This window comes from Passer domesticus, chromosome 4 (genome assembly GCF_036417665.1).
Source record: "Passer domesticus isolate bPasDom1 chromosome 4, bPasDom1.hap1, whole genome shotgun sequence".
NCBI lineage: Eukaryota > Metazoa > Chordata > Aves > Passeriformes > Passeridae > Passer > Passer domesticus.
Genome location: NC_087477.1, coordinates 50,828,007 through 50,851,142, shown reverse-complemented (window position 1 = coordinate 50,851,142; position 23,136 = coordinate 50,828,007). Strand labels below are relative to the sequence as shown.

The 23,136-nt window shown below is 33.5% G+C and overlaps 1 protein-coding gene across 24 annotated transcripts in view; it reads right to left on the bottom strand.

Annotated features, from left to right (window-relative positions):
* TENM3 (teneurin transmembrane protein 3) overlaps positions 1-23,136 on the bottom strand; it is a 1,290,895-nt gene that overhangs the window by 855,405 nt on the left and 412,354 nt on the right. For all 24 annotated transcript variants that reach the window (XM_064417780.1, XM_064417778.1, XM_064417776.1 and 21 more), the window contains one exon: positions 9,039-9,078. The gene's annotated coding sequence lies outside the window, so the exon portion shown is untranslated. The remainder of the gene's footprint in view (positions 1-9,038; positions 9,079-23,136) is intronic.

Below are 23,136 nucleotides of genomic sequence, written 5' to 3'. Positions count from 1 at the left end.
CAGCCACAGTTCACAAGAGTGAATTTTAAAGCATATTATTAAAGTCAAGTTGTCTTCACAATTAACTGGGCATTAAATAAAAATGTGGTCTGATATATATTGAGTTAAAAATATGCAAGTAAACTCTTCAGGCAAATGAGAACAGGCTTAATAAAAATTAAAAATGAACTCTCTGTGTAGGTGCATGCTCAGCGATGAGCATTATTACATCTCAGTTACTATAACAGAGCAGCAACATTTGAACCAAGTTTATGTCACTGTCAAGAATATTCAATTTGAAGTTATTTTTTGGAACTGGCAACATTTAAGGAGTTTTTATGAATTTGTTATCTCTGGGCATAGTTTACAGCAATTTGTGGTGTAGTAATTTATCTTTAGAGAGATGCAGGAAAAAAATTTCAGACAATAGTTTGGTATTTTCTGTAAAAAAGAACACTGGATAGGAGGCCATCATTTGAGCTCTTTTTTTTTTCTTTTCATATCCTTTCATCACTAGTAGCTTTGCTCATCAAGAATAAGATAAAGCAGGTTAATTGCTCCCAGAGGCTAAAGTAACTTAAACCTCAAGTCCACTATATATGTGTTTAACTTTGTAAGAAAGAAGTTTCCCATTGTATTTGTATTTTCTATTACCATTACTAAGTAGAAGTGTGAACAGAATCTAGAATCATTAAAAAAGGGGAGAAGCATGCAGAGAACAGTTCTTTCTCCATCAGACTTGTTATCTACATATTTTGCATATGTTTTAATGCAATTGTATTATAAAAGAAATTACACTGAATTTGTCAAATTTTAGAAAGCAGGGAATTTTACTTTGATTATATGGTCAGTTATTGCTTTACTACTCTCTCATTTCAATGAGTCAATAGAATAGTACTAATAACATATAACAGAAACTCCCTCATCTGTTAATCCTAGTTGTTTACTTCCTGCCTCTCAGAAGAAAAGGAAGTATTTCAGTGATGACCATGAAATTTCATCCATTTCCTTTTTATCTTCTTATAGCTGGCTTAGAGGGCAATACAGGAAATGGAAGAAGTTATTTCAATTTTTTAACTGCATAAATATGGACATGTTTCTTAAGAAATGTTCAGTTTGTCCTCATCATATATGTTTCAGTAAAAAAAAACGATTGAACCATTGTAAATGTAAAGCTAATTGGAAAGAGGTTTGTGTGTTTTTGACTCTAGAAAAAAATAGTTATAAAGCTAGTAATCTTTCTTTGCAATATTTTATTTTTCCTTTGATAATTCTGAAGACAGACCTAGCTTGGCTAGTGAACTTCTGGGTCTAATTTAATTATGTTGTGAATTGGTGTGAAAGTTTGCTAGGATATAAATGAAACTGTTGTTTAAAGCAGTCTCAACAAGGGAAGCATGAAAGGATGACGTCCATCACAAATGAGTTTTCTAAGAGGTTTGCAAAGCTGACTGCAAGAGGGTTTTTCGATACTATTCTCTTTCTTCTGCAAAAATGTCATACATACCTCTACTTAACATATGAAAGAAGAAAAAATATGAACTAGAGCTGGAGGATTCAAATCAAAACAATACTGTACTGCCAGCAACTTGTTTTGTACCCTAGTCTGAGGCAGAGGCTGCTTTGAAGAGTGATAACTGCTGCAAGCTTGAAACCTCTGGGTAGTTTTACATTTTCAAGTGTTTCCACAGGGTAGGCTCCACTCCACAGTATTCTGAAGGAGGGCTATGCTTGAACACACAACTATGCATTAAGCAAGGAGTGGCAGAGTAACACCTCATGCATTTGACACCTCTGAAGTATCTGTTTTAGCTAAATCCTAATAGTTTCAGATACAGATGCATCACTTGAAACAAAAAACAGTAAGCAAGTATGAATATGCTAACTTGAGGAAGCAGGTGGTATTTTCTAGGTTATATTTGTAGTCACTGAATTTGTTTCATAGGTTAAAAATCCTGGTAGATCTTTTAATTTCCAAATCACAATACTAGATAAGCTAAACATAAGTGTAAAAAAAAAAAAAGCCTTTCAAAAAATGGCAGCAAGGTGTAATAGGAATTTTTCTGTACCCATAGCTCAGGATATATTATCTCATCAAGGTAAAAGGAACAGTTTCATAATGACCTGGAGCTTGAATTAGTAGTCTTATAATAACTTCATAATGGGGGAATTTGGTGAGTACTGTTGTAAGAATTCAATAATGGGGGAATTTGATACCAAATGAAATGTTTTCTCTCACAATCTCTCCTGGTGAGAAACATAACTGAAAAAAAGAGGAAAGAAACATAGCCATTCCCAGATCAATGGATAACTGCCACCATCATCTATGAAAAATGTTTAGCTCAATGAACAATTCTTAAAAATCCAAACCAGAAAATCAGCAGAGTTGCTAAACACAGGAAACGTGGTGGTTTTGATTCACAGTTATCACAGGTAAGAGTATTTTATCTCACTTTTAAAGATAACTGACTACAGACACAGCACTGAGGAATTAAAATATATAATATTGAAGATATGGGCGAAAACAGAAGGAATAATCTGTCTACTCTGACTCAAACAGTAAATCAGAAAATTATTTACAGTTTCTGAAAAATGTAACACTTCAAAATTAAAAAAGAGTCAGGCAGAAAACACTGCATAACTAAAAAGTCATTTTAAGATGAAATTAAACAGGGCTTCCAAATATCAGTTTTGATTCAAATGGGAAATTTAATCTGTGTCTCTTATAGGAGCAAGACCTTTGGAAATATAAATAGAGTATAATTAATAATAATAAATTTCTCTACCTGTAAATATATAGGGATATTTAACTGTAATGCTCCATATACTTCTGTGCCCCTTTAAGTGACTAAATATTAGAATGAACTGATCACTTTTAATAGAAAAACATTAATATAATTGGTGGATGTACAATAAAAGAGGTTCAGATATTCACTTTACTCAATTAAGACATTTAAAGACTATTGTAGAAAATAGAGAAGATTTTAGAATTTTGCCCCCAAACCCCAGAAATTACTTCTAGTAAATTCTGCTTTGACCCAAATACAATAACTTTGGAACACACAAACCAAGAAGCAAAGCTACATTTCTTGTTCAATAAAGTCAGGAATATAGTTGTAATATATTTCTTCTTTTTCCACTTTCTTCCACTCAGATTCTACATCAAGATTTCCTTTAATACAATTATTGCCACATGAAACTACTACAACATAGGTTAAAGAAATGGCAAATGCATAAAAGAAGAGCAATTATGCATTTCAAAAATACAAAACTGAAAATCTTTATGAGGATGAACTACATAAAAAGTAAAGGTTTGGTGTGAAAGATAATTTCTGTCTGACCACATGTATATGGTTAAACAATATAGTTTATATGTATAGATACAGAAATAGGCCTTACTAGAGAAAAAAAAAAAGCTAATAACAACCTAACACACTTCCTCCAGTTGTTGAAATACAACAGAGCTACTTTAACATATCAGCACGTCTAACATTGTCTTTTAGATTATAATATTGTAATTTCACTTTCTTTTTCCCCCCCAGGAAGTGTCTACTGCCAATTGTGAATGTATTTTTTAAGAAATATAATTTGATTTGCTAGGATGCAAGCTCATCCTAAATTGATGTCTTGCATTATATGTCTGGCAGCTTTTTGGGGGAACATTACATAGACATTTATAAACAACAACAAAGTCTGTTTTATTTCTTTAAAAAAGTATGACTATTTAGAAAAATGTCAAAAAGGATGATAAACATTTCTGTAAAAGATAGACATGTGCTATCCTGTGAAAGATAATCTGAGTAGTCAGCAAATCCCTACTGACACAAATGTGAGGAGACACTGGCCAGAAAAATCTGTCTGGTTTTCAGAATGTGTAACACTTCTCTTAGAGAAATAAAAGGGTCTCTCACAAAAATCTTAGCTGTCACATTAGCATGAAATCAGTGCCTGCCAGCAAACATGGTAAAAGGGTGTTAAAGGTTCTCATTGTAAATACTATTTTTTCTGAGAGCTTAAACAATACTACAGAAAAGGGCTCTGGGCTGAAGTGTGGAATATTGCATATCTCTTAGAATGTGTGTCTTTAGGCACTGATTTTTTAATTTCTTTACTGAGATAGGTCCTAATCTTGAAAAACAAAGCTTAAGTGAAAGCAATAGGACACAATCCCTAAGAATGCTCAAGGACTGGGCACACAACATGGAACTTGCAATCTGATCCTCCTTGCTGGGATCCCAGTCAGAACCTGACTCCTTAGAATTCCTTTCAATTAAATTGATTCAAGACTACCACTGTTTAAAGATATTTTATTTGGATTAAGAGCTGAATTCATATATTTCGATGAGAAAACTTTTCATGAGCATTCATGCAAGGCATTTCTCCATCTTTCTATTGTAAAAGAAGAACCAGATGTACCACTGAGAGACCAATCTCCACTGAATTAATCCCATTTCCCCCAAGGACAGCTCCAGAACAGCCACTATGAAGAGGTACTTAGGGAAACACCAGAATCAGTCATGAAAAGAAAAACTGTGAATACGAACAAAGACCTTAAAAGGTTGCAAAAGTTGAAAAATGCACTATTGAACAAACAGCATAGTGACATCAAATCTGCAAACGTATAGAAACAAGATGAGCAAATACCATGTATCTCTTAAAAAAAAAATAAAAAAAGAAAGCATTATTGCCTGAAGAAACACAAATCAACACATCAGATAAAAGAAAAGCCTTCTCATTATCAATCTCAGCTAGTCCATACCAGAAACGTAGGAGTGAGCATAGCTTGCACTTCTATTTGTGCCACCAAATAAGCAGTAGTACAAACCGCATAGAGAATGCCCCCAAAGTATGTGTGAAATACAAAACATTAAATTGTTCCTAAAGATTGGTATTTTTTCAACAAAAAAAAATTAAAATGCTGTTAATTTTGTCGTTGAAACTTTTAAATTTTTTTGGCCGCTTATCAAGATAGTCAGAAACAGAATTCATCCCTACAGAAAAAGACAAAATAGTGTTTTAAATAGCATACCATCTATTTAGCAAAAGCAGAATGAAAGGTTTAAACATTTTAGAAAACATTGACCATTGGCTTTATGTGTTAGCAATGGTGTATCTACAGCAATTTTGAGTCAATACCTCCCTTTCATTTCAACCACTGGAGTTCAGTATGTCTGCAAACAGGGCCGTAAGTCTCTAATAGTAACTGGAGCTAAATACTTTGGATCATTAATTAATAAAAAAAAATTCTAATGGCATGTTATGGAATAATGACAAGGTAGACATGACTACTTTTAACTAAGTATTATTAGCCTGTAAGAAAGAATTAGCAGACTTCCACAGAGGAGGTCTAAGGTCATATCTAAACAGAAACGGGCTTGATGACACTGAAACCTCGAAGGTATACAACAATAGCAAAAGCAGTACTGAGAACAGACCTATCTGGTTTACTTGAGTAAACCAAACCTTAAACATGTTAAAGATTACATGTCTGAGCATAATTAGACCTGATTTGAACTACTTCAAGTTTAATGCTGCACTCTCCTTTATACAGGAGCAGGAAGCGAGCTACTGGGTGATCGGATTTTGCCTGAGAAACGGAGAATGATACTTCAACACTGGAAAGACAGAAAAGATTGCCACGCAAAAAGAGGACAAAAATTACATTAACACTTCACAAGTGACAACTGCTGAGTTCAACAAGCGGCAGTGCTTGCAGTGACTGTGCCGGTCTACTTTAACTAAAGAGGTTGAATTCCTTATTAATGCATCAATTGAAAAAAAGGTAGTTTACAAAACCTTTTTTTAAAATATTTTTATTATTCTGAAAAAATAAAAACTTTTTTTAAAGATCTAGGGTGGTTCCAAATAGTTTCTAATTTTCTCTCTCATAGGGGCAACTATGTCATAGCTATTAACATGTGTTTCATCAATGCACTACTTTATTGCAAAATTCATTTCCTTTCAGTGTGAAATAATAAATAATAATGCCCAGCCAATGTGTGATCTGTAAAATTCAACAGGAAGGAGAACAATAAAGACATGTATAGGTCAAACATATCAGCAGAAATAAAGTCAGAAGTTCATAGATAACCTGAATTCTTAGTAATTAGCATGGCATTGACATACTTTGTAAAACTACAGGTGAAGATTGCTTTCTGTGTAATAATGTATCCTAATAACTCTCAGTGAGAACATCAGCTTGGAGAAAGGAAGTGATGAGAAAGTGAATAGTAACAAATTATTAGAAAGATAGTATTCACTCAACAGTTACAAGAAATTCATAAATTATATATCTTATTGACTTGCGAGGATGCATCTATTGCAATGATAGAATTGAACAGGTACTGAGAGCTGTAAAATGTAACTGCAGTGAAAAAAGAATTAATGTAAAATTTAAAAAGCAGATATAAAGAAAAGTATCTTTTGTCAGACCTAAATACACTGAAGTCCATATTGGTTAAGTCAGTATAAACTATAATACAAACTTGAAGTTGGACTTTCATAAATATGCTATATCTTGGACAAGTGAAGGTGGCTTTTGTAAAGGAAATTATTCCTTTGTTGACCTACTGAAGCAATTTCTCATTCAACAGACACATGAATGTGATTTTGTTGCCTGGAGTTGCTCAGTAGGAGTCTGCCTTGGATTTGCAGAAGGTTTTTCTTAGAGTTTCTCAACAAAGGCTATTATAAAAAGTAAGAAGGTAAGCATGTATAACTGAGACTTTAAAAGCAAAGTAGTAGAGAGGAAAGATTCAGTTCCTGAAATTGTGAGACATTGCTGCTGGACTTTTTCAAAGAGTTTTTGTAGGGCCTGTGCTGTTCAACATTCATAAACAATTTGGCAAGAGGGATGAAGGTGGTTGAAAAATGTTCCTGATTGGAGTTATTTGGGTTAGCCAGGACAAGGACAGACAGTGTAGAATTCCAGAAATCCTGTAGTCACAAGCCTGAGTGATAGGGAAAAACAATGGCAGAATAAATGCCCTGCAAATAAATGTAAAGTGATACACAAGAGAGGGTAAGGGAAGGTGGGAAATTTAACATAGTGGGCCTGGAGTTACAGTCACCAGGGAGAAATGACCCTATAGCTGCATAACCATTCAATATTGGTATTCAGTAAGAAACTAAGAAGGAAAAGCTGAAGGAATGATTTTGAAATAGCATAAACCTGCTAACTTCTCACACTTTGAAAAGTGATGAGTAGCATGCAAAACCCAAAACAGAGCAAGAAAGATGAACAGCTTCTATACAGAGTATGATACTTCTCTTGCAAAGACCATCTCCACAGAAGGATATAGATGAGGCTCACAAATTACTGGTGCCATAAAAGGAATGGATTGTCTCAATAAAATCCCATGCAATGTAGATTCAAATTAAGATAGAAGAAATCACATTCAAAACAACAACAACAAAAAGTTCTTAATGTACTAAATGAACAGGGTAGTAAACCCATGCAACTAATACTTGTTCTAAGACCTAAATAGGTTTGTGGGAATATATTCAGGGAACCAAAATATGACAAAATTTTGATCTTTAGAAACCACATACACCCAATGAAATTTCATCAGCTAAAACTGCTGGAGGCTGGGGAATCTACTTCTAGTTCTTACCCTTCCCTGGGCATATATTTATAATGACTGCCCAGAGACAGGATGCTGTCCAGAAAATTCTTACCCTAAACGAATATGGGCATTCTTCTTTTGCTATGTTTCCCCTAGTCATTACTTTTAGGCAGCTGCCTGAAGTAGGCATGGATGCCTTTGAGGCACCTAATACTGTTGATGTGTGATACATTTAAAATACTTGCTTCTCAGTTTTGGATTACTCTTGGAGGACAGAAGGGAAGAAGAATCATAAAATGTAAGTGCTACAGGACTTCACTTATAAACTCTGGCATCTTTTATTGGATACTGTCTGAAATGTCAGAAATCTTTTATGCTTTTAGAATAGTTCAATGAGTTTTTTGCATTATCATGTCCATTAAGTATCTTGCTACAAATGCCAGTATCTTGTAAGTGAATCAGTAGACAAGTGCAAACATGGAATCTCACTGAAAAGTTAACAAGTCTCCCAAGAAGAATTGCCCTTTGCCATTGAAAAATATCTCCTGGCAACAATTGGAATACCAATGAGATTAAACGTAACTTCCTCTAAAGCTTTTCAAATGAAACAACATGGCTTTATCATAGCACTAAGTAGTAACACTTCATTTAATATGTACATTAATTATTGCTGAATTATAATGGATTGTCTAAAAAGTTGTATAATATTCACATTAATACTAAATGAATTCATTATGATGAGTGTAATTACAATGAATACTAACTAAATTAATGGCAGCTAGACATGCTAGAAAAAGTGTTACCCATTTACTTGACATGTTCCAAATGGAATATATTTTGTTAATGTATTTAGAAGAGTAGTGTGAATAGTTTGAATGGTGGTGTGAAGCACAGTGCTTACCAGAGATTTTTTTAATTATCAGTGCAGAAATTATTTTACTGTATATATATATGTTCTTCTATGCACATATATATAAAATGCAACCTGAATGCATTATCTGAATCAAATAAAAATAGTAAATCATCAAATCAGTCTTATGCTTCTGATTGTATTTAGATTCACTTCTACACATACATGAATAAAATCTTAGATGCATGGTCAGAAAAACAGGAAGTCAGGAAACAGATTGTATATGCTGCTGTGCCCCAGTTTTGCACTCCAGTATTCATTCTGGTCTGCACTCTACAGATCAACCATGTTCCAGGAAAAGCCTGATGTCAGGTGGTATGTTTAGCATGCTTCTGCATTTATATTTCTTGACCTGTTGGCCTAAGCCTTACATAAACTATTCTTGCCGATGGCAAAAGAAATCTGGCTTGGGAATTGTATCTGTATCCACATGCCAGATGTCTCACAGGCTCTCACAGAGTATTAATTGTTCACCAGTTTTCAAGGAAGAAGTCAGTTTTATCCATACGACAAAATTTTATTAGATTTAGAAAACTAAAATGTGATGCCTAATTCAACAGGAAAAACAAAATATGGTTACTTACAATGCTCTTTTCAACCAATGGAATGCGGTTTTGCTGCCATCTGTGAAAGCAAACAAAGCAAAAAATATTATTTCACATAGGTAACAGAATTATAAAAATATTAAGTACAAGTAAAGAGGGTATAATTAGATTTTGTAGTACTAATAGGCAACTAAAAGATTATCATACTTTTTCTTTCTCTACTTTGATTCAAAGGCAACATCATCACTGGATTCATTCTTTAGCACTAACATATCCAATACAGCATAAACTGTAAAAAAACATTCATTGCTTTGTCCAAAGAAAAGAAAAATCAGTGGATTAGTAGGGCAAACAAAGATTGAAAATGCTGCCAAACACTTGATAAAACATCAAAACACAGCTTGATTCTTTGTTCACACAACAGAAGATACAAAGAAAAAAGTATCATCCTTTAACTTTTCTTGTATTGTATTTCAGAGGAAGATGAACTGTAGCCTTCCGGCAATCGCTAATGCAGTGTTTGTCTTCTGTGTTGAGATTATCCACTTGGGTGCTGCACTGGCGCTCCCTGGGCTATTTTGACACTGCATCCAGATGCTCCAATTTTGCTTCAGTGACTCAAGAGCAGAGCCAATATGCCTTAAAGCAATGTTCAAAGGGTTAGGTCTTGATGAACAATTAAAGCACTCAGAAGTGTTTCTGAACATCTCTGACTGGTGCTGATGTGACTTAAGTGGCCCTTGTGTGACATCCAGGCAGGGAATATGTAATAGGAAGATTCAGTTCTACACTCAAGGTGAATGTGGATTCTGCCCCACTTTTATAGGAAAAAGAAAAAGGGCAAGTACAAAATAAAAATATTCATGATTTTAACAGCAGTATATCAGTTCTAGAAAGGATGACTATTTGTCTGCCTTATATAAACCACTTTAAATGCCTAGTTGGAAATACTTCATTAAAGTTGCATTTGTCATATACTCCCACTTTCTTGTTTGAGACTGAAATAATTTACTGTTTGAGCAAGACTTTAAGTGAATGTGAACTTCTGTTGAATCTAAACAATTTCACAGAAAATAAACATCTATGTACTTCAACATACTTCAGTAGTCCATAAATGAAAAGCTAACTCAAGCACTGAGTGTTATTATTCCAACTGTTTCATATTTATGGGATTGGAAACTCATTTTGGAAAATATCATTAATTTAATTGGAGAATAACTTCATCTATTAATCGCCATGAAACTCGAGAAATGCATAAGGCTCCATCACATCCAAAACATGGGCCCTAAAGCAAAAAAGTAAAGGCACCTGGTCAACTAATACTAAGACAAGTAATACATTTTTTAAAATGTATTATGAAGAACAAATAATTATAATTTTCTATGTGCTTCACATACATTTTGTGAAAAAGCATACTTTAGCCCTATTATTTATTATTTCATATTTTCATTTTCATTCTTGAGATTTGCCTTGGTTTTGAGAAAAATAAGCCAGAGAACATTCTCATGTTTTCAAGAGTTTCAATGTGAAGTTTGTTTAAAGTCTTATATTTTTTTTGTTTTGCTTTTGTTGCTTGTTTTTTGCTTTTTTTAAAGTTCCTGAGTATAAATTTTAGTCTTCTGATACAAGATGAAAAAAAACAATTTCAGCTGACAATTGTCATTGAGGAAAGTTTTACCTGAACAATGCCAGTGCATGACTTAGGTTGGAAGACACAGATTTGATACAGAATACAAACTGTGTACCAGGTGGGAGTTAACTGCAGGAAATCTTGAGAGACACAAGCTAAGGCTGAGGGATGCCTTAAAAGAAATTTTGTGGTGGTGAAAAAAAAAACAACTAAACTCACTGCAAAAATTGACTTTATGCTGCCTCCAGCTCCATGTCCTCCTTTGTTTCTGTTAACCTTGCATCTGGTTGCTGCTGCCAGTTAGCTCACCTACTTTGCTGACTGAGCAGGACAGAAGAAACACACCCAGGTTTGCCTGCCATGCTGATCTCACGGGTTACAGGTTTCATCAAACCCTGCACGCAGTGCAGAGTTTGTTCATGTGCTAAAGCTTCATACTTGCATCTGCTTTATATGAATGGAGAACCACTTTAAAGATTTGTATCTTGGACGCTTGTTTTGAATACTGCTAAATTAATTCTTTCTTATTTTGTGAAATCAGTAAAGGAAGAGAAGATTCTTAGAGACAAAACAGAACACACATAAGAATTATTATCAAAATTCTTCTTATAATTTTTAACACACAGTTTAAATCTAAGAATGTGCCAGTCAGAGGAAAGAAATAAAGACTGTTTATTATGTAACAGAAATTATTTATATTTTATGATTGTTTTTACTTCTGTAGTTCAGAAATAATAGTCAGTCTTAAAAATAAAACAATGGCTGAAATATCCCAACTTCTCCATAATGGAAACTAGTTTTAGTTTTCTGGACTAAGAAGATCCAGCATTATCAAGAAAGATGACTAATTAAAAATAGAATTCAGAATGTTCTATTAGCAATAGCTTTTGCTTGAACAATGCACTATATATTTTTGTGAAAAGGTCAACAAAGCAACAAAGTAAGAGTTAGCAAATACACCTGACTCTTCTGGAAAGAATGTTGCTATCTTTGGTGTTCTGGTTAGAAGTCTTCCAGAAAAATGCATTACTTTGGGAGAAATGACACATATGAACAACTCTGAGTTCAAGTACATTTCCTATCGGCATTTAATAAAAAAGCACAAGAAACACAAATCTATTTCAAAACTGTCTCCTGATTTAAAGTGAGGGCAGTAGGGCTGCCTAAACACCTGCTAAGGTATAACCACCTTCTTAATGAACAGAGAATATTCCCTTCCCCCATGAAATGCATGGTGGATCTCTGTGAATACGTGTAATAAAAAAAGGAATGGATTTCTTTGTTTTCCTGGGTAAACTTCTGAAAGGGAGAGCTGAAAAAAACTAGGCACAAAGATTTAGGGAACTAGATTTGGTTATTTGGCTTGTGTCACGATCATTCTAGTGTATATCTCTTGGAGAATGAAGGAGATTGTGTTCTTGACCATTACTCCACTGAAGTCAAGTAAAAGCTTGGGAAATCAAGATTAACACCAAGTGTTCTTTCTAGGTAAGGAAATGCACGTTACCATTCTTGTCCTTTATTACAGTTCTAAAGGAAGGGAAAATCATTCACTAAACTAGGACTCCAGAACTCTGGGTTTCACAATTGGTGCCAACAAACCTTCTGTGTGACTCTGTAGAGATTTGCAATATTTGACAATCTATTCTGCAACTGTACACCACTACTGAGACATTTTCCTGCAAGAGATCAACAGCTGACCTTTGCAGGTAAGTTTTTTCTATCTTGATTTTTACCCATTTAAAAAAACCCAAAAGCCTATACTTTGTTCTGGCTTTTCCTTACATCCATTGGCACTGTAAAAGGTAGATGGTCAGTGTTTCTTTTGTATTGATCCTTATGTCTGAATTGAAGTAAGCACTTGTGGCCAGCAAGTTCTACTTCTTAACAGAGGTATGCTAGTTCAGCTCAGTACAGGTTCTTAAACTGGGAAGCGTTAGGACACATGGAAGTATCTGAGAGAGGGCTTTAAGTATCATGTAAATAGTTATCAGGTGTTTTTTTTTTTTTTTTAAAAAAAAGGGTATTGAAAAAAACCCAGGCATCTTCCACCACTTCTACAATGTCTCTACACTTCAACTAAAATTGAAGTCACTTCAACATTCAGGGACAAAGAAAACCATATTTTGATTTGATTTGGAACTGACTGAAATAGTCAGAAAATATTTAGAAACAACAAATGTGGGGAAGAATTATCCTTCTATGTTCCCAAAAGTAGCATTTTTCTCCAGTCATTAATTTGTATACTTGCCAGAGACATAGGCAACTCTGCAGAAGCTATTTAAACAGAAAACTAAAGAACTGGAAATGAAAGATTAGGCTTACACGCTCTTTGTAAATCATTCATGGAAGTAAAGAGAATCCCCCCTCTCTTCACTTATTCAATAGCTCTGCGGTTAGGGCCTCATCTGATATACAATGTGGGACAATCAGGTTCAAGACCTTGTCTGCACATTCTTGAACCCACATTTTCACTTTCCCAAAAGAGTTCTTAAACCAGTGAGAAATCTATAATTGGCTTCTCTCGATCCCCATGGAAAAAGCTGTTCTGCATGGATTATTTAAATACTGAGTCAAAGAGAGAGAATGACTCTTTGGTCTGGTGGTTAAAGAATTCACTTGGGAGGCACACTGCTCGGTCAAAGTAGCAGTTCATATAGTTCAGGTGAGAGCATACCCCTGTAGGATATCCAGTGGTTAGTTGATTCCCCTGGAAGGTAGAAAATAAAGGTTTAAATCTCAGTCAGGGGAAGGGGTTGAAACATAGTCTATATATAGGATTTATTGCATTAAAAAACATATGGTGACATCTTCAACTTCACGGGGGTAGAGGTGAGTGGGTGGAGATGGGAAGATGAAGAAGAGAAACAGTTGTTATCTCTTCACTAGTAGTTTTGTGAATCTATTCCTGTTCCAAACCCAAAAAATAAAGCCATCACAAATTCAGTTTGAATTTTGACAGCTTTTTAAATTGCTAGCAATTAATTTATCCACGAGAGTTATATTCAGATAGTTAATGCAAAACAACATTGTCTTCCTTGCAGGCTCAGATTAGACTCCTAATTAAAGACTTTAAATGCATTTAAATGCATAAACTACATGCATTAAATTTTTTTGCATGTATGAAGCTGCTGTGTACATATAGTGTACATATACAGAGTAATCCTTGTGGAGTTAAGATTAACTGCCATTTAAGAACTGTTCTATGAATTACATTCTAAAATTCTGTGGGATGAGACAGAAATATTATAGTAGGAAGTCAACATTTTAAATTGTTCAGAGTATATTCATCATACTTTTTATAAGAAAGGAATGATCATGCTTTTTTCTTTTTTTTTGGAGATCATATCTTGACACAAAGGAATTCAGTATAGTTTATCTAGAACTAGTATTTTCCTATTTTTTATATTGTTGTCAGCCTCCTATTTAAATACAGTATTTTATATTTCATTTATTATATAGGGTCTCCAAACACACATTTGAGTCTATTTTATGAGAAACTTAATAATTTTATTGAATAACAGAAAATTAAACCTGAATTCCTAAGTATTTGCCATCAACACTGATCTAAGGATTCATTTGCTTACCTGAAAATTAGATAAAGACTTTTGTGGTTGTTTATATTTGAATAAAGCAATATTCACTTATAGTATTTAAATCTTATTTTTCTTTCATTGTTAATATTTCTCTACTAAAGCCTTCATGTTTTTCTCACAGCATTCAGAAATTTCAGGGATATTAACAGCAAGTTGACTGGATGTAAATCTTTTAAACACAGTGTGGATTTCAACAGGAAAAGGATGGTGAAGTTGAAAACTTAAACTAGAAACAGCTTAATAAAATTACTCCAATATTTTAATTTGCCTAATAAATAAATGTTACATATTCAGAAATGGTCATTCTTAGGCATTCTTAAGCCACTCCTGCACAGTAACATTGCCTGCTGGCCTCTCAAAGCACACACAGTCAATATTTAATTCTTAATGCTTTCACACAGCACTTTTTTTTCAAAATATGAGTGCAGGCAAAAATAATAAAATATTCTCAAATTTTCCAGTTAACAACAAGAGTAAATTATATATACTTTTTTCAGTCTAGCTTTTTGCCAATGAACATGTTCATTTGCATAAATTTTGTTTCTTGTGGGAAGTCTAACTTTATATGATTCCCATGTTAGATTCTCCCCTCAGCATTTACAAAAAAAGTGAAACATCTTTTCCAGTTAAGAAGTTCATACATTTTTTAATTAAATGTCTTGGGGGAAGGGGAATTAAGTTTTAGTTTTGGAAATTCCTAATTTTCAACTGACTCAAAAAAAAAAAAAAATCTGCTTTATGAGAGTATTTTAGATGAGTAATGTAAAATGAAGAATTACTGAAAAGTGTTGTGTGCTAATAACATTAATGTTGGTTTTAGCTGAGATATGTAAACAGGAGGTATTATGGGGAAGATCATCCTCTTATGACTGACAGTTGGAGCAGGTGTCAATGTTGGTAATGGTGGGAATTGTTATTTGGATTTTCTTGGCTATTGTACCAGGTTTCTTACAAATATACAGTGATCTAAAGGTACTTTCACATAAAGGATAACCTGACGCATTTGTAGAATTTTGTTTCAACTACATAATAAGTATTTTACATAAGAAAAATATTGCAAAATGGGCTTCAAATATTTTTTAATGTGTTATGGATCAAACTGTAGCAAAAACACCGAACAAATCATAACAAAAAGTGTTTATCATCATGTTATTCAGAAATACTTATAAAGTGAAAATATCTTAAAGCATTCAATACGCAAACTGGAAAAGATTCAGGTTTTGCTAATTACTTACAGTTCACAACTGTATTAGCTAAATTCACAGATGTAATTTTCCAAAAGCACTGCATGATTTTTCTACCTGCTCACTACTGAATGATAATTCACCTAAATCTGCTTCAACTTCAGTATCATTTAGAAAAAAAAAAAAAAGCATTAATAGAAAACTCAGTGCCAGGCAAGGCAGCTTCCATTACAGAAAAGAAAGTTTATGACTGAACCCTCATGATAAGGCACAAGATTTTATCTGAAATAAAAACCCCATACATCAACAAAAATCACACCAACAATACTTAGGCAGATGATTTTTAGCATTGTATTGCTTTTGCTGTTGTTTAACTCTGAAATAGAGAAGGATAAAGTAAAAATATACTGCTATATACAGAAAAATAGATAAAAAATATGGAGACATTTTTGGTGAGGAATAACCTTAAAAACCATACAGTGATCCTTTGTGACTAAAAAAATAATTAAAGAAACCCAATTAAGAAGTTAAAGCTAATATAATATGACAGTTTGGTGGTCTGTTGCACCATACTCTTATCCAAAAATTTTCACTAATTTGTAAGTGTGAAAAAAAGAAAATCAATTATTCCTGGGTTCTTGGTCTCAATCTTGCATAATGATTTGGGCAGCGTACCAGTACAATAACTTCAATTTGATTCTTCTTAATTATATAACATTAAACTTAAATTTTGTTACTTTTGTTGGTTAGAAAAAAGAAGAAGCCACTGTATTTGTATTGTCATATCATTTCCCATCCTCCTAAGGCTCTTTTTTCTTACCAAAGTGAAAACCTTTCACAAGCTGAAATATCAGTTTTTATTTCTTTAATTGGGTGTTTCTATCAGGACCTTTTCAGTGAACTCTTCACATTTTAATATACTTCTGCTTCACTACTCTAGCTGATTGTTTCAGAGGTTGTGCAGAACACATTCCTGATCCTCACGAAAGCTGCTTTCAAGGTCTTTCATATTCTGCCATAATCCCCCAGTAATTACAAAGGCTCTCTTTGCAACAATAAGCAAGTCTGAGAGGAGTTCTATAACCCTACATCACACACTAAATTGTACTTGGACATTTCAGTTAAATGTGCTTCCCTTGAGCCCCCAACTTGCATACGAAATCTGTGAGATGCCAAAACACAAGAACTGAAAGGTTATGATGATGGTAACTGTCTCTATACAAAGCATTGATTAAGTGAAATACAAAACACAGCTTGGATAAAAGCTTTAGTTGAGGAGCAGTTAAGTCCTCATTAGAAAAGCAAAGTTGACAGAGCTTAAAAACACTTATTTTATGCCTGATAATCATTAATCATCTTTACAGATATTTTTCTCCCCTAAGACTTTAAGTGTTTTTGAATGTTCCTCTGTCAGTACTCATACTTTCGCTTTTGTTTTATTTTATTTTTTAGGGAAAAATGTATCATCCTGTCAAAGGAAAGTCCTTGCCAGATTTTTAATTTAGTTGCAACGACTGCTTTCAGGTATACGGCCCATGAGCTATCAGAAGTCACCTTTCCAATTGCTATGCATGTATAAAGGAAAAATGTACAATACATATCTTAAAAAATACAAAATCCTCTTTCCTCAGTTGTCTTTTAATTTTCCCTATCTATTGCTTGTTGATCAAGAACATAATCATGTGGATTTTTCTGTCTCTTTGAAGGGCTACACCAAGATCCACCTACAACTCAACCCAAAAATTGTAAACATCCAGAATAAACCACTACCATAAACCTGATCTTACCTTGGTCTAAAAAGCTATAGAAAAAAAAGAAACTGCTTTATGCAGTTTTCTGCCAACACAACTGGCCTAAACTATGTTAAATAACATGGGATAAGAATACTGTAGCATACAAATGATCCGACAATAGTCTTTACTTTTGAAAGGCCATACATAATGTGAAGACCAATGTTGTTTAAAAGATTGTGATACTAATTTCTGATGCTGTAGCAGTATTAAAAATGTCTCCTGTTACCTGATACCTTAAACTTTCCAATTTAATATATGCTGTGTTGTTCACTTGTTAGAAGAATATTCCCTACAAAGAACTGGGGAAGCCAACATCCATTAGGAAAATGAGACTAGGGAACTGCGCAAATGATTTTCCAAATTCTGTGAGTGACATCTGAAAGAAAATAAAATTAATATATTTTTTCTTTTTTTTGTTGAAGTTTACATGTTAAACTTTAACACTGATACCAAGCACAGAAAACAAGAAGAAAAAAGATTCCAGCAACACATTCCCCACTTTTTGCTAAATAACAGTATTTTTTGAACAATCAACAGCTATACGGAAATCTTACTTTTGCATTTCAGCTCTACCTGAAGGCTATTTAACCCCTATTTTCCAGGAACTCTTTTATCTTTATTACTATAGGCAGACTGTTGATAAGTATGTTTCCGTCTCTCCTGATGAAACTTCTTATTACTTTCAATAAATATTCATATACTCAATGAAACAGAGACAGTAAAAATTATTCTATTCCCTGTTTGTTGAACCAATTTATATGGGAAACACAAGTTCTAATTACTATGCTAATGAATATTTATACATTGCACAGAAAGTGGAAATACACCAACAAAGGCAATATCTGAAGGTGCTACAATTAAGGTATTTGCAGGAAAGTAAAGAAAACGCAGTTTCAAATGAGATTTGCCTTCCCCTTCCACATGTGAACTGATTATTTTTTAAAAAGCTTTTTCCTTGAATGAAATGGGCCCAATTAGATTCTTTAATTCAGTTCATAAGTTAATTCTGGATTTACCCATTTTGTTACCTTCATCTAACTTTGGTGCTTTTAAATTAACTGTAGTCACATATTTATGGTTAATGTATTCAAGCAGACACACTGCTGAAAGTACAAAAAATACAGTTTGGAAGAATTTCACTGTGTTTCTGAAAACTATTGTAGGTAAAAGCTATTATGGAACATCCACATTTTAATTTGATAATCGTATACTAGCAGGTGCAAACTTCGAGTTCTGCCTTCACTCATAGTTACTTTGCATTCACTTTAAATCAAGAAATATTTGCTATCATGAGCAACATCTTATTCCCTAAAAGCCCAGAAACCAGTGCCAATATGCAATGGTAGAAGGCACTTAGTAAAGTGTTACTTAATAAATAAAACAAAGGCAACATGGGAATATATGGCTGTTTCACTACAGGAAACTCTCCAGAATGCATTATACTCTAGCAAGTGTAGGACATGATCAATCAGGGATGATAATAATTAGGCTTGTATCAGAAAAAGGCAACTTCCTCTTCCTCATAAAGCATGAATGGCAAACAATAAGAGTCAGGAAGTACTCCAAAAGCATAGAAACAAAGAAAGAATATGACCTTCATAAGAATAATTAAAGTAGTGCCCATGGGCTATATACATCTAATAGTGAAGGTGCGCACCTTTGCTTCCTTCTGTGAAGCAAGCATTAGGGTCTGGAACATAAAGAATGGTAGTTATCTAGCCTGGAGAAAAGGCAGCTCAGGGGAGAATCTTATAGGTCTCTACCAATTCCTGAAAGAAGATTATAGTGAGTTGGGGATCAGCCTCTTCTAATGGCAACCAGTGACAGGATAAGGGGAAATGACCTCTAGGAGTACCAGGCAAGGTTCAGGTTGGATCTAAGAATCAAATTCTACACTGAGTGTTCAAGCATTGGAATGCACTCCCCAGGGAAGTGGTAAAGTCAACATGTCTGGAAGTGATCAAAAAAGACTGGATGTGGTATTTTGTGATATGGTTTGGTTGGCATGATGATCTTGGAGGTCATGTTCAACCTTAATGATTCTGTTCCATGATTCTATGTGTACTGGATTCATGCAGTTAAATTTTGTTAGTAGAGGTTAGTTAGTATTTCCTATTATGATGATTGCAATTTTTAGATTCAAGAACATGATAATTAGGCAGTTTTATGAAGCATGCCATTCAAAAGGAGAAGAAATAAAGGAGAAACCAAAGAGGAGACCCCCTGTACAAACTACCCTTTTTAGCAATGTGACCCAACACAAAGCCCTTTCTTACATTTCAATTGCATGGAAATCACAATATTAGGATGAATAAGTATCGAATATTTTCCCTAAATGGCTCTTTTTGTGTACTACACTGGAACACAATGCATACTGACTAAAATAAATTGCATGAAGGAATTACTACAGGAACATTGTCTAGACTTAAAAAGCTTATTCAGTTTCAAATTGTATGCCCATTCATCATAATTAAATACAGCAGCAAAAATTTTTGGCCTAAGACTTATTTACAACTAAAATACTGGCATAATACCCTGGATTGGTATTTTGTACACATACTTTAAATTTTCCTCGGATTTAAACAGATATAACTTTCAAACACTGTGTTAGCTAAAGGAAAAAAAAAGGCAATTATGGGACAAAAAGGTAAGAAAAAACAATGTGTATAGCATTGTAGTGACCCTTCACCTGCACCATGCATACAAAATTCTTCCCCACAGACATCCAGATTTCAGACTGGATATGAAACCAGATATAATCATTAGAGATTCCTCAGACTCCCATGTTTGATTTCACGTAAATAAATCCTCTACCCATTAAAAATAAATTGAAGCTTCAGTAACTCAAATTTTATCAGGATTTCAGACATAACCTATTAGTTAGAACAGAAATCAATCATTGTATTTTAAAGACTTAAGTAAAGAATTACATGCTTTTCTACAGTGCATATAATCAGATTTGTATTTCTGTGAAATGTCAGGAAAAGTAGGTGATGGAACATGGGAACCTTACACATGGTTCCTCTAGTTTAATTTGTACTGATACTAGAATGTGGGAGTTTGTTTTTTTCTCTGTTCTTCTAAACTGATAAAGCAGTTTCATGGTCCCTACTTCTATGGGGTTTTTTTGTGTGTGGCTTTTTTATTTTTAATTCACATAACCCAGAAAACTATTAACTGTCTGCCACAGTGAAAAGGTAAAATCAATTACAACCTAGCCATTTTTACCCATTATTGTCCTATTAAAATTCCGAAACTTATCTTTAACAAAATTATTAATGAATTTTAGTCTTCAAACTCAAACACTTAAAATAGGAACTCCCCTCACCCCACCCAGAACTGGCTTCGTAAAATTTAAAGATATTAATTCCAGCTTCATCTACTGTACTAAGTAGTGTCTCTTGTGGTCTAGTTATTGGTAAGAAAGAAAAAGGTCAGGTTCTTACAATTTAAACAGTAAAGTATAAAATGAAATAACTGTGTTTATACACACAACAGATAAACAAAATCCCTACTGAACTTATATTTACATTATACCCATACACAGAAACTCCTACATTTATTTGTAAAGATCTGTCTGGAAGAGTTTACAAATTGCTATTTTATTTATTCCTATCACAGTGTTGGTGATGTTATTTCTAATTTTCTTTGCTCCTGTGAAGCATCATACTGAACTCTTAAGGGAACAGAAAACATACAAATGCTATTACTGTACACATTTCTAAGCAGCAGGAAGTCTGTAGTAAGTGTCAGAGATTGATCACGATTTTATTGCACATATAAACAGCCACTACCAGTTGTTCCGTGCCAAAGGGTCATGGTATGCATCATCCATGCTCTATGTTTAACCACCTCAGCTTTTCAGAAAGGTAACAACAAGCTTAAATTACTGACAACAAACTGAAATCAATGAAATCTTTTTGATATGTGTTAATCTCCAGAACCAGGATAAAAACTTAAATCATACTTCTTTTTCCACTGGAATAAAAAAGTGAACTAAATATATGAAAACATATTTGAACAGTGAAAACTATGTGCACTTATACAAATGTTTAAGATAGGTACAAGTGCAACTCTAACTAGATTCATTAAGGAAATGCATGTATGCCATAGATTTCAGACATGCACTATGGAGTACAAGGGCATGTTTTTAACCATTAAAATGTATGAGCAGTTTGCTATCAAGCACTCTATAAAAGTATTTCATTCATAGAGTGTGAAAAGTACATGAAAACTAGAAAATTTCAGAATTTACACTGCAGCAATTCTATATATATTGATTTTTTAAAAAATTCAGGACAGATATGACTTTATTAATAAAAAACTTCAGCATGAAAGTGTTGAATTCATACAAATGAGGTACACTCCTAAGTTATTATAATAAATTTCTTACTCTGGAGTGTCACCATTTCTAAGATCAGCTAGGATTCTTGAACCTAAAAAAAAGACCACTGCATGGTGCCAGGCTTTTATGAAGTATTTTTTTTGTACAAAAGAGCATTACTGCAGAAAATTAGGAATTTAGAGTAATTATAGAATCCTATTAAGACATGTTGAATTGAAAGTATGTGGATATTGCAATTCTATTACATTTTCAACAAAATAAGGTCTTTAGAGTCATAATTTTGTTATCCCTCAACTCATCTAAACATCTGAGTGTATCTGAAAGCAGTATGACACATGCATTGGCTGCTACAAACACATATTTCTGAGACTGTCTCACAAATCATGTGAGAATTTGTCTTTCTGATAGAGTGGCTGTCAGTGACAATTACCTTTATAACTAGCAAATATTCAGAGTTCCACTAAAAATACTTTAATTATGAAAATGTTATATAGTTATCTTTTCTCAAACATTCTCAAGGCTCTAAAGTATTTCTCAAAATATTCACAAATAAACTCAAAGATAAGGATTTTTATAAGAGTTAAACTCAAAAGAAACATTACCTTCCAAAAAATAATTTTCTCCCCTGTAGTAAAAAGACAACATAAATTTAACTAAACCAAATATTCAATAGACAGGTTTTAAAAATTACAGTCTTCTCTGCTTGAAGCATGTTCCTAACCCCATTAATATGAATGAAAGTCAACCATGCACAGGAGAAAAAGAACACATTTATTGTATGTATACTTGCTCTTTGGAATCTTTGAATATTTCATTTTAATAAATATATTTTAGAAAGATGTCTGGTTTATCAGAACAAAGGCTTTGGTTTCTGTTTTAAAATTACTGAGGCGCAAGATAAGACCAGAAAAGTTCACCCGGCCATGTATATTTTACTGCAAACATGTCATTTTAGACATCTTTCAAAGATGTATCTGGATCTGAAAAGCAATCCTACCGAGGCATTTTTTTGCCAGTGCTCATTGACATATTCATGTAATGTAAAATCAATCACAGCCAAAAAGTCCTTAAATAAAAACCCAAAACTGAAGTAAAAAAAAAAAATCCAAAACCTAGGTACTTGATATGAACATATAAGGTTGCTATATTTTGTTTTCCTGTATCTTCTCTGTTAAGAAAGTTCATCAAATTTATGTTATATTTATGAAAAAAAAATTACTACTACAGTATCAATGTATAGATTTAACTCATTCATTTGTGGACTCCTCTTTGTGGATAGAGGAGCAAGTGAAGCCATTAATAACAAGTAGCTGTTGGTAAGAGCAAGGATGTAATGCCAACTTGGGGATTCCAGCTCAGATCCTGAGGTGTGACATGGAAGAGATTTACTCTTTCACAAAAGAGGTGACTTTCAAGTCTCTAAATATCTTTCAAAACCTAAGGATTACAGAGGCCTCCAAGTATTTTCAAAATTATACTCTCATTTCATATCTTTAGAAGTCATATAAACTACATCAACAACTGTTTTATCAAAATGGAAATGGGAGAATGATGAAATACTGGAGGTTGTGAAGTAGCAGCAAAGTCTG